The following is an 11,187-nucleotide window of genomic DNA, read 5'->3' on the forward strand; positions in this document are numbered from 1 at the left end:
CTTCTAATATGTACTACAGCTATCTCTTCAGGTAATTTTAATGCTTCTAAGACCTCTAAAATGAGCCCTTTATGTACTAATCCTTTTCCTCTTGAATTAAGCAATCCTCTTTCTTCTCAAATTTTTCTAAAGGTATGTACTACTCTGAAGCAATACATGCTGTTAGTGTAAACTGTACCTTTTTTATGTGTTAAGTGTTCTAGTGCCCTTTTTAGAGCATATAATTCACAGGTTTGAGCTGACCAGTTTGAGGGTAATTTCTCTTTTTCAATAGTTTGCATGTTTTTCTTATTAACTACTGCATATCTGGACATTCTTTTTCCTTGTAGGTATCTGGAAGAACTATCTACATAAATTATTTCTCTTTCTAAAAGGGCTTGGTCTTCAAGGTCTTTTCGAATCTTTGTCTGGTATTGGATAATTTCTAGACAATCATGTATTAAGTTATCTGTTGGTTCTCCATATAAAAATTGAGCTGGGTTTAGGCTTTTATTTACTTCTAATGTCAAATCATCACTGTCTATTAAGATCGCCTCATATTTTAGCATCTGAGAGTCTGTCAACTATTTTTCAGCCTTTTGGTTTAACACATTTCGAACTGCATGAGGTGTGCACACAATTAGTTTACTTCTAAAAGTCAGTTTACGGCTTTCTTCAACTAGGATTGCAGTAGCTGCTATAGCTTGAATACACACTGGCCAGCCATGGCTCACTGGATCTAACATTTTTGATAGATAAGCCACTGGTTTCTTTACTCCTCCCCACTCCTGAGCTAGAACTTTATGAGCCACTCCCTTTTCTGTATTCACATATAAATAGAAGGGTTTTGATAGTGAGGGTAAACTTAATGCTGGGATTGAAGCTAGTTTTGACTTCAGTTTTCTTAATTTATCTTCATCTTCTTTGTTCTATCTTATATCATCTCCCTCTGTTAACTTTTTGTATAAAAATTTTACTGCCTGTGTGTATCCTTCAATTTATAATCTACAATATCCTAATAAGCTGAGTAGTTTTCTGATTTCCCTTTTGGAAGAGGGAGAGGGAAGGGATAATATTCCTGTAATCTTTTCTGGGCTGAGCTTCCGGTTGCCTTTACTTATTAAGTGTCTAAGATATTTTACCTCTGGTTCTACAAATTGTAATTTCTTTTTTGATACTCTCAATCCTTTTTCTCCAAGAAAATTTAAAAGCTTTATAGTAGCCTCTCTGACTTTAGCTTTTACTTCTCTTGATAGCAAGAGATCATCTACATATTGGATAACTTGTATCCCAGAGGGAGTGGGGAAAGTTTGTAATATGGTTTCTAAAGCTTGTCTAAATAAGTTTGGAGATTCAGTAAAACTCTGCGGCAATTTTGTCTATCTTAATTGCTGCTTTCTCCCGGTTTGTGGGTTCTCCCATTCAAAGGCAAAGATATCTCGGCTCTCCTCGGCTAATGGGCAAGCCCAAAAGGCGTCTTTAAGATCTACTACACTAAACCACTGATGCTGGGGAGGGACTTTACTTAGGAGAGTATACGGGTTGGGAACTACTGGATATCTGGTCTGAGTTCTCTTGTTCACCTCCCTTAAGTCTTGTACCAGTCTGTAACTCCCATCAGGTTTCTTTACTGGAAGAATGGGGGTATTATGAGGAGACATACAGGGTTCTAGTGTACTATCCCTTATCAGTCCTTCTATTACTGGCTTCAACCCTTCTCGTCTCTCTAATGAGATAGGATACTGACGCACCGTATGGGACAATCTTCTCTTTCAATTTTAACTTTTATGGGGTCAATATTCAACTTTTCTCTATTTCTTTCAGCAGCCCATACCTCCTTTTTAATTTTTTTTTCATCCTCCTGTTCTAGTTTCAGTATTTTAGCTGTCATCTTCCCATTTTCTGGTATAACTTTTATTCTTAATTTTATTTGGAAGTTTCGTCTCAATAAATTACTGCCTGCCCCCGGGACTAGCAAAACATCTCTTACTTAAAATCTAGTTTCTCTCTCTATTAATACATTTTTGATGACTGGAGCAGAAAAACTTTCTCTTTTTGCACCTACTACCTTTACAGTCTCTTTACTTACTTTATAACTTTTGGGAATATCTATGAGACAAGTTTTTTCTGCACCAGTGTCTGTTACAAATTTCACTTCCTCTCCTTGGGGACCCACTTTTAGGGTTATCACAGGCTCTAGATGGTATTTGTCTCCTAAAAAATAGAGCTTGAGACTTCCCTAGTCACTTTCTGTATTTATCTCTTTGAAGATTTTCAGATCTTTTGCCCGTTTAGGGCAGTCTCTTCTATAATGCCCTTCACCTTGACAGAAAAAACAGACATTTTTGGAATGCCTCTGTGGCTTTGTTGGTGTTGGGTTTTGATTTTTTTCCATTCTCCTGTCTTTATGACTATTATATTTAGAAGCAGTGCCTGTGTATCTCTGATTTTTCTGGAAATTGCTTCCTCTCATAGTAACTGCTATAATTTTTGCCTGTAGCTTAGTTTGTTCTTCATCTCTTCGAACATAGACTTTTTGAGCTTCTTTCAATAAATCATCTAAGGGTTTTCTATGCCAATCTTCAATCTTCTCTAATTTTTTTTTAATATCTGGCCAAGCATTTGTAACAAAATTTACTCTCAATAAAGCTTTTCCCACTTCAGTTTCAGGATCTATTCCAGAATATTGTTTTATATTTTTTTTAAGTTGATTTAACTATTCAGTTGGGGTTTCTTCTTTTCCCTGTTGTATTTCAAAAGCCTTTTTAGCATTTACTCCTCGAGGGGCTGCCTCTTTTATCCCCTTGATTATGGTATTGCGATAATCATTCATACATTTCCTCCCTTCCTCATTATTCTGACCCCATTCTGGAGGTTCTGTCGGCATTATGTCTTCTTTAGAGGGTCCCTGGGGATGCTCTTTATTCTATATTTTTACTCCTGCTGCTCTAATCATCTCCCTTTCCTCATGAGAAAATAATATCTTAATTATGGATTGCAGTTCCTCCCAAGTATAGATATTTGGTCCCAGGAACTGGTCAAGCTGTTCAGCTGTGCCTATGGGGTCTTCCAGAATCCCTCTTATTTCCTTTTTAAAACTCCTGACCTCAGAGGAGGTCAGGGGAGCATTCACGAAACCCGTTCTTCCCCCTCCCATGGGTACCTCTCTTAGGGGAAATAGCCTAATTTCTTTTTCCCATTCCTTTTCTTTAGTTTTGTTTTCATGTGGTGAGTAATAATCAGGAGAAAGTTGCTTCCTAACTGCATTTTTAGTATTTTTGTAAGGGGCATCTGGCAGAGACAAAGAACTCTTTTTAACCGTAGCGGCAGCGGTTTCTATAGAGACGATTCCCCTAACAGGAAGTGGAATTCCTGGAGGACTCAGCATAGAATTTTGGTCTTCTCAAGTAACTATAGAGTTTGAGTCCTCCAAAGGAGGGGCATGGGCGGGGTCTGCCACCGGAATTTCCGAAGGGGAAGTCATTTCCTGTCTCCTCCATGTGGCTGGGCTGCCCACGCGGCCCATGGCAGTCGGGTCTGCCGTCTTCGGCACAAACGGGGCCGCGGCAGCAGCGCCCGGCATCGCCGGGGCTGGGGTCGTCGCTACGGTCCTCGGAGACGGGACCGGCGGAGACCCGCCACACACTGGCAGCGAGGGACTCGCCGTCCCAGGAGGGCCAGGAGCCGCAGCTGCCTGCGGCGCCATCACCGCGGCGGACGGGAGGGCTGGCGATCTCATAGCCACAGGAGAGGCGTGCAAGGGTCGGGCCGCTGCTGCCGCCGTTTCTGGCGATACTATTCCTGCGGCTGGCGGAAAAGCTTGGGGACTTGGGGTTGCGGGGGAAAGGGGCAAGAAACGGGCGGCCTCCGCGAGCGGGAGAGGGTCTGCTGTAATTACTGGCGGAGAAAGGGAAGGGAAAGCCTCCCCCGCCGCCGCCGCTGCGGGCGAACCCGCCGCCGCCACCGGCGGAGAAAGGGAGGGGAGACTTCCCGCCGCCGCCACTGCGGCGGGCGAAAAGGCGTGCGGACCTACAACTATGGAGGAAGGGGTCAGAAAGCCCGCTCCTGCTGCCCCAGGCAGACAGGGAGCCACTACTGGGGGCGGGCGGGGGAGGGGGCCCGGTGCCACCGGGGCTGCCGCCCCAAGCGGACCCACGCCCGGGACGGGAACTGGGGCGAGACTACACGACAAGCCGGGACCCGTGGTGTACGCGGGGGCAGGGACGAACTCCGACATTGGGGCTGAGGGAGACCTCTCGCTGGGTCCTGACTCTGGCAATGCAGGCGTGCTTTGAAAAGGAGGGGGTAGAAACTGCAGAGGGTCCCATTCCTTTTCTCTCTTTTTCTCTTGTTCCCCTTTTTCCTGTTCCCTTTCCTTCCCTTTCCCTGTTTTCTTCTCTTGCTTTTTTCCAGGGGTTTCTGCTACTTTAAAAATCTTGATTCTCTTATAATCTCCAGTCCAACAGGCCGCATAATTTCTTTCTTCTAAATCACTCTGTTCTTTTGAATTTATAAATTCATTTAAAGCCTGACAAATCTATTTTTCGAAGGAACTATATCTAGGCTAATAAACGTGATCAGATCTTATTTTCTCTCTTGGCCATTTTAGCATACAGAATTGTATCATCTTTATTTTATCCTTTGTCCTTGTACAAGGGTTTTTTTCCCAATTATTTAACATGATTCCCAGTGGACTGTCTGGAGGAATTTCTGTGGATGGTTTTTTACTTTTTTTTTTCTTCCCTATCTTCTCTTTACTGGATTTTTGTCTCATTTTTCAATATTCTCTCTACTCTAACCCCCCTTGTCTCTGTTTAACTTCCCTTTACCCTCACAAAAGCTACTTTTTCCTTTCTCTCACACTATTTCTTAATACAGTTTACTTTCTCTGAGGAACTATAATAAAGTTTAAAATAAAAATCTACACTTTCTATACTTTCATTCATCTACATTCACTCCACCCTATTTTCTACTTATTCTTACACACAACCAACAATCATGACAACAACAAGGTACCTTTTTTTTTTTACACAACTTTTACACTCTTTAAAGAGTCCCTGGCTAGATAATGTATTTCACAAACCTTCAATCTGGCAATGTTGGGATTTCTCTTCCCAACCCCAGATGTCTTGGGTTTATTTCATAGATTCTGCAGAATTTAACATAACTCTGGATGTCTCAGAATTTCTCTCCAATCCAGCTGGTTATCAACCCTGGGTGCTCTCAGAATTTTCTTCAACCCAGCTAAATTCTGGGTGTTCTTGGAATATTTCTTCAACCTAGCCGATTATTAAAATAACCTGGGTGTTCTTGGAATAATTTTCCTCAACCCAGCAAAAGCTTTTAGGGTCCCCTTTTCACACACTTCTTCCCGGGGGGGGGTTTCTTTCACTCCTTTTTACTATTCACTTTCGTCTCGGTGCTGGCCGCGTCCTTCGCGGGACAACGGAACCGCAGCGTAGGGGACTCCGCTCTCGCTTGGAAGGTCCGGGTGTTACCCCAGCCCGCCTTTCAGTCACACACTTTTAGCCCCCGTTCCGCGCCAAACGCTGCCACCCCCAATCCTAGCAATTCTTACCACTCCGTTGTCCTTGGGTCTTTATTCTTTGTGCACACTTTGATGTTAGGAGCTGGTTACTGCGGTTTTTAGGGAATTCTTTCCCTTCTCTTTGCCTTATTGTCTCCTTTTGTCCTTGGATCTTACCCCTTTCTGGGGTACTTAGCGAGGACCAGAGCCGAGGCCGCCTAATGCAGGCGGGACGCGTCTTCCTGGTCTCTAATCCTCTCACAGCACCCACAGTGGGGTATTTTAACCGTACTCTGCTACCAAAATTGTGATATATGCCAATAACTCGCTTTTTGAAATTTATGAAAATTTAATAAAGAATAAAAATTGGTTACAAAAAAATTAATACAATAATAAAAGTTTAAAAAGTTTTCAGAGACAGGACAAATAATGAGGCAATAAGAGCAAAGAAAGGTAGCCCGGGTCTACCGTCCCCTCTCCTCTCAGACAAAAGCTGCGAGAAAGAAGGGCCCCGTTAGAGAGAAGCATCTCTATTTTTGAGGACAAACTTTGATGATTATGCATACTTTATCTAAGAAAAGCCCGTTTGCCAAGAGCCTTTTGTAAAACCCCTGGCGTCTTGGAGTCTGGCTTAACCAGGTGGCTTTGTGGATTCAAGGAGATATACAATGGTCTCGCTTGACCAGGGTAGATTTAAGGAGATATGCATGGTCTGGAGTGGTCAGGGTGGTTTCAAGGAGATATGTATCTTTCCCTCTGAAACATCCAAGAGGGGTTTTTAGTCTGGCTTGTTGTAATTGTTCTCTCTGTGTAGAAACCTCTGGGTTATCTTCTCTTTGCTCTTGAGCTAAGGACAATACCTTACACACAATTCTTACTTAGATTCAATGTTAAAAACTACATTTACTACATTATTTAAAATGTTAATATTGCATAACTTTTCTACCTAGCATATTACATATAGTAAATATCTGCGTAGAGCCACACACTCAATATGCCTTTTTCACATCGTTTTGTCATATATACTAGTAAAGAACTGTTATTCCTACCCCCATACCTCTGCCTGAAAGCTCCTTTAATTTTCCTTTTAATTGGAATAATTTAGAGAGAAGAGATTTAAATTCTCCATCTCTAGGGAAGTCCTGCCCCTTCCTAACAGATATCTGTCTTTCAAACCAAGACAGTGCCTCAGGCTGCTGTGACACCCCTGCACACAGAGGGAAGAGTGGCAGGGCTGTGCTCAAAGTCAGCTCCATGTGCTGCTGCTGCTGCTGTGGGGGTCATTTGTGCAGCCCTGCCCAGAGGGAGGGATCAGCTCCAGGCCCTGCTGCTGCTCCCTGGGCTCAGCCCCAGGTTGGTTGTTGCTGGCAGTGCCAGCAGAGGCGGTGGCTGCAGCAGCGGGTGCTGACAGTGCCCCAAGCCCCGGGGCCGCAGGGGTCCCTGGGCTGGAGCTGGCAGGGAGCTGCCCCTTGTTCTCCTCTGCCCTGCAGAGCTGGGCTGGGCACAAGTGGGGCAGCACAGCAAACAGGGAGCCTGCCAGACTCCTGCAGCCCTGTCTGCTCAGAGTTTGGGCCTTGGAGCTGCAGGTGGGCAAAAGCAGCTGCTTCTGCTCCCTCTGTGTGTGCCCGTGTCCAGCAGTGCTGCTGCATCAGTCTGTGCCCAGCAATGGGGAAAAGCCTCAGCCCTGCTGGGCCAGGAGCTGCCGGGCTGTGCCTGAGCAGCTCAGCCAGCGGGAAGGGAGCTGCTCCACACGGGAACCAGCAGCAAAGCACTGGAGCACCTCGTTCTTGGCCACAGCCCAAATTCTGGGAGGGAATAACAGAGTTATTCACGTGCATTGGTGCGTCAGCACTGCAGGTGCTGTGCCTGCAAACACATGGCTCGAGATGTGCAAAGGAATTCTGCAACTCTTGACTGGATCAGGATGTCACCAGTGCTGAACTCCAGTTTAGCCCAAAGCAACCACTTTACACCTGTGCTGGTCTCTGCTAGATCTTTTTCTTCAGGGTTTCCAGACAAAAGCAAACAGAGGAGGAGCCTACATTTTCATTGTTTATCCAAAATGTCTCTCATTTTGCTGTACATTCCTCTTTTAGGATGTGTTATCTGCTTAACAAGGAAAAGAAAAAAGGAAAAAACAGGGAAAAAAGAAAGGGAGAACAAAAAACAAACATGGAGTGAAAAATCTTCTGTAACTTTAGATTAAGAGGTAGCTGATCTTCTTAAAAAGACAACTAAATTACTTAATTTGTGAATGTTTTGATGGCATGGATCCATCTCACTGACCTCAGTATCCTTTTTTAAAACATTATGGGTTTTCTTTCCAATATTAAGTTATTTGAAATTGTTGTTGAAGCATTAAGAAACTGACAGATGGATTGTGCATGACTGTGTCTTGAGGGTAAAAAATATTACAGTTTGACACTTCGACCTAGAGTTGCAACTGAAAGTTGTAAATCCCAGTGGATTGTGTGGCAGCAGCCTTTCCTTGAGAATTTGCAGCATCACAAAGACTTCATCAGTGGGCTTGGGGGTGCTTGGAGCTTTGTCCTGTTCCACTCTGGGATGTCATGAAACAGGACTTCACCTGCCAACATGCCAGGTCACGTTCTGCCACCCCAGCTCCTTGGACCCTGTATCCCCCAAAGCAGACACAAAGTGTTTCTGCTGCTACCCCCTTGACACAAATCCAGAGAGCTGGGAGTTTCCCAAGTCTCGTGTCTCAATTGCTCCATATTCCTAAAGAACCAGCAGAGTCCATCCCGATAAATACAGTGAGTTACACGGATGGTGTAACTTCCTGCCTAGAAATCCTGAAACTGCTTCTGAATGATGCTCCCTTCAGCTCTTGAACACCTACTCACACTGAGCTGGGAAAAATTGCCCTGGCCACTGGCTTACAAGTGAGTTATTCCAAACTTAGAACTCTGTGGGAAATCTCTATCTATCCCTGTCCTTTTAGTATATCCATACATGGATATATGGATGTGTCTTGTGCAAAGAGGAAGGAGTGTGCAAGCAACGTGACTGACACTTTCACTCTGTGTTCATTCCATACCCATGGGTACAAAGACATTATGGAAACCCTGGCACACACAGACCCTTCTGTCCATGGGTACAGAGACATCCCAGAGCCCCTGGCACACACAGACCCTTCTGTCCCTGCAGACAGAGACATCCCAGAGCCCCTGGCACACACAGACCCTTCTGTCCATGCAGGCAGAGACACCCCAGAGCCCCTGGCACACACAGACCCTTCTGTCCATGCACACAGAGACATCCCAGAGCCCCTGGCACACACAGACCCTTCTGTCCCTGCAGACAGAGACATCCCAGAGCCCCTGGCACACACAGACCCTTCTCTCCATGCAGGCAGAGACATCCCAGAGCCCCTGGCACACACAGACCCCTCTGTCCCTGGAGGACGCAGCGCGGCCGGTGGGGCTGGTTGGTGGCAGCGAGTCCCTCACAGCAGGCCAGACCCGGCTCCAGCCCTGCCAGGCCCTGACAAGGATCAGTGCCAGCTCCTCTGCAATGGGAAAGCCCTTCAGCCTTGTCCCTGCCCACAGGAGCACTGCTGGCCTGGCAGCACAGCTTGTTTTCCCCACAGGCTGCAGGAGATGAGAACACAACACTGGCAAACACTGCCTGGAAGCCACAGCTCTGGGTGCTCCCCATTGTCACCATGAGATTCTCCCAGTTTTCTGAGCATTCATACTAAAGTAGAAGTGTGCACCTTCTCACGCTCATTCATGTAAACAAGGAGATTGTGTTTTGTAAATATTGCTATTGTTTTGAATTCCTTCTCCAAGAGAAGGGGAGGTTGAATGACAGTCCCTCTGACCAATGTGGTTGAGCAGTGGGAATGCCACTCTCCAATCCATGGTCACCTTGCTAAAAGTATATAATAGGAAGTAATAAACAAAGCAGGAGATTCTCCCTGCTGCTCTGATCTCCCCAGATTCGTGGCTCTGTGTGTCTTTTCAGGCGAGGCTCCCAGTGACAGCCCATGAACCTCAGCCCTGGCACCACTGTCTGCCCCAAGCTTCAGGGGATGCAGTGGGAGCCCGGCTGGGCTCTGCCCTGGGGCCATCCTGCAGGGAGAGCTGCAAACAGGGAGCATTTCCTTGCCACAAACAGCCAAGCCAGGGGTGCAGGGCAGCTGCTCCAGCCCTCACTGCACTGCTGTGTGCTGTGCCCTGGGGCTGGGGCTCCCCGCAGAGGGGACTTGCACTGGTGTGCCAGAGGAGACGAAGCTTCAGCTTAACCTTAGTGAGGTGGATGGGTGGGCTGGGAGAGTGGGGAGGCTTAAGGGGATTCACAGAGCTCATCCTGCTGGAAGGACAAGGAAAAGGGAGGGGGAACTCAGCACTGAGGAGAGATGAGGGCTGGACAGCAGCTCTCACTGACACTAAAATGCCACAGGACCTCGGAGATATTGCTGCTCTTCAGCCAGTGACAGGATGAGGCCCTAAACCTGGGGTTTGGTCTTCCTTGTGGTGAAGGCCATCAAGAAAGGCAACAGTGTGACAGAGACTGTGATGGGCTGGGAACACACTGGGGGAAAGGAGGGAGCAGTTGTGAAATTTAAAAGTAGGTTGGGGGAGAGAAATCTTCAGGGAAGGGCTGAGCTACACCTTGGGCAAGTTGATAAATGTCATTTGAGGTCATCCCAGATTGATTGCATTTCAGAAGTTCTTGATCAAGTTTAATTTTGGAGGGTGTGATGTTTTCCCTCGGAGATGTACACTCTGCAAACTTGAGCTGCATTGCCCAAGTGCTCAAGCAAGTCTCTGCTGCAGGTCACACCATTTCTTCTTTGGCTGATTCTGGCCTGGGGCTGAGCTCCAGCAGAGCCCTGGCAGAGCCCAGAGCAGCCTCAGCATCCGCAGAGCCCAGCTGCAAGGAGAGAAACCAGAACCCGCCCGTCAGCTGAAGGCTCCTGTCCCCCTTGTCCCAGTGCCCGCCGTGCCCTGGCCATGCTGGCCGTGCCCAGAGTGGTGCCCAGAGCTGCCCATCATTGCTGCCCTTGGCAGCAGAGCAGGAGGGCAGGACATGTGCCCAGCCTGCAGCCAGCCGTGGCACATCCACCTCCTCAGCAGCTGCCCACAGCAGGATGCTCCTGTGCTGGCTGCCATCTCCCAAAAGCTCTGATCCCACCCAGGCCAAGAAGACGGGACCCACCTGACGCCATCCACCGCTGGAAGATAAGCTGCTCCCAAACGATGTCCTCAGCCTTCTCCAAGGGCACGGCCCATCCACGGCACAGCTGGTGCCAAGCACTTCCCCATCCAGACTGGACACCACCTAGAACGCTTCCTTTAGAGAAACAAACAGCAAATTAACGAAAATAGACTACAGACAAAAAGGGAAAATGAGGGAAAAGGCACAGTGGATACTGGGGGTTGTTGGCAGGGTCAAGACCCCACTCCCATTTCACACCCACCCCAGCCCATGCCCCCCAGCCCTGCCAAAATGCAGCTTGGCAGCCCACTGAAAAATCAGTTGCTTCCACCCCAGCAAAAGGGGGAACCTTTGTTTTCCGGCCAGCCTGTGCAATGCCCAAATCTGGGAGCATCCCCCTGTGTGTGCACTCATCTGCAAATTCACTGTGGAGCCTGGCTTTGAAGAAGGTGCCAGAATCAAAGTCCATCATCTTCAGCTTTGTGGTGGCCTGGTCG

The 11,187-nt window shown here is 47.0% G+C and overlaps 1 protein-coding gene across 1 annotated transcript in view; it reads left to right on the top strand.

The window, feature by feature from the left end:
- LOC134562084 (zinc finger protein 239-like) overlaps window positions 1-11,187 on the top strand; it is a 200,387-nt gene that overhangs the window by 11,705 nt on the left and 177,495 nt on the right. The window lies entirely within an intron of this gene.

Source organism: Prinia subflava, chromosome 26, assembly GCF_021018805.1.
Source record: "Prinia subflava isolate CZ2003 ecotype Zambia chromosome 26, Cam_Psub_1.2, whole genome shotgun sequence".
NCBI classification, from domain to species: domain Eukaryota; kingdom Metazoa; phylum Chordata; class Aves; order Passeriformes; family Cisticolidae; genus Prinia; species Prinia subflava.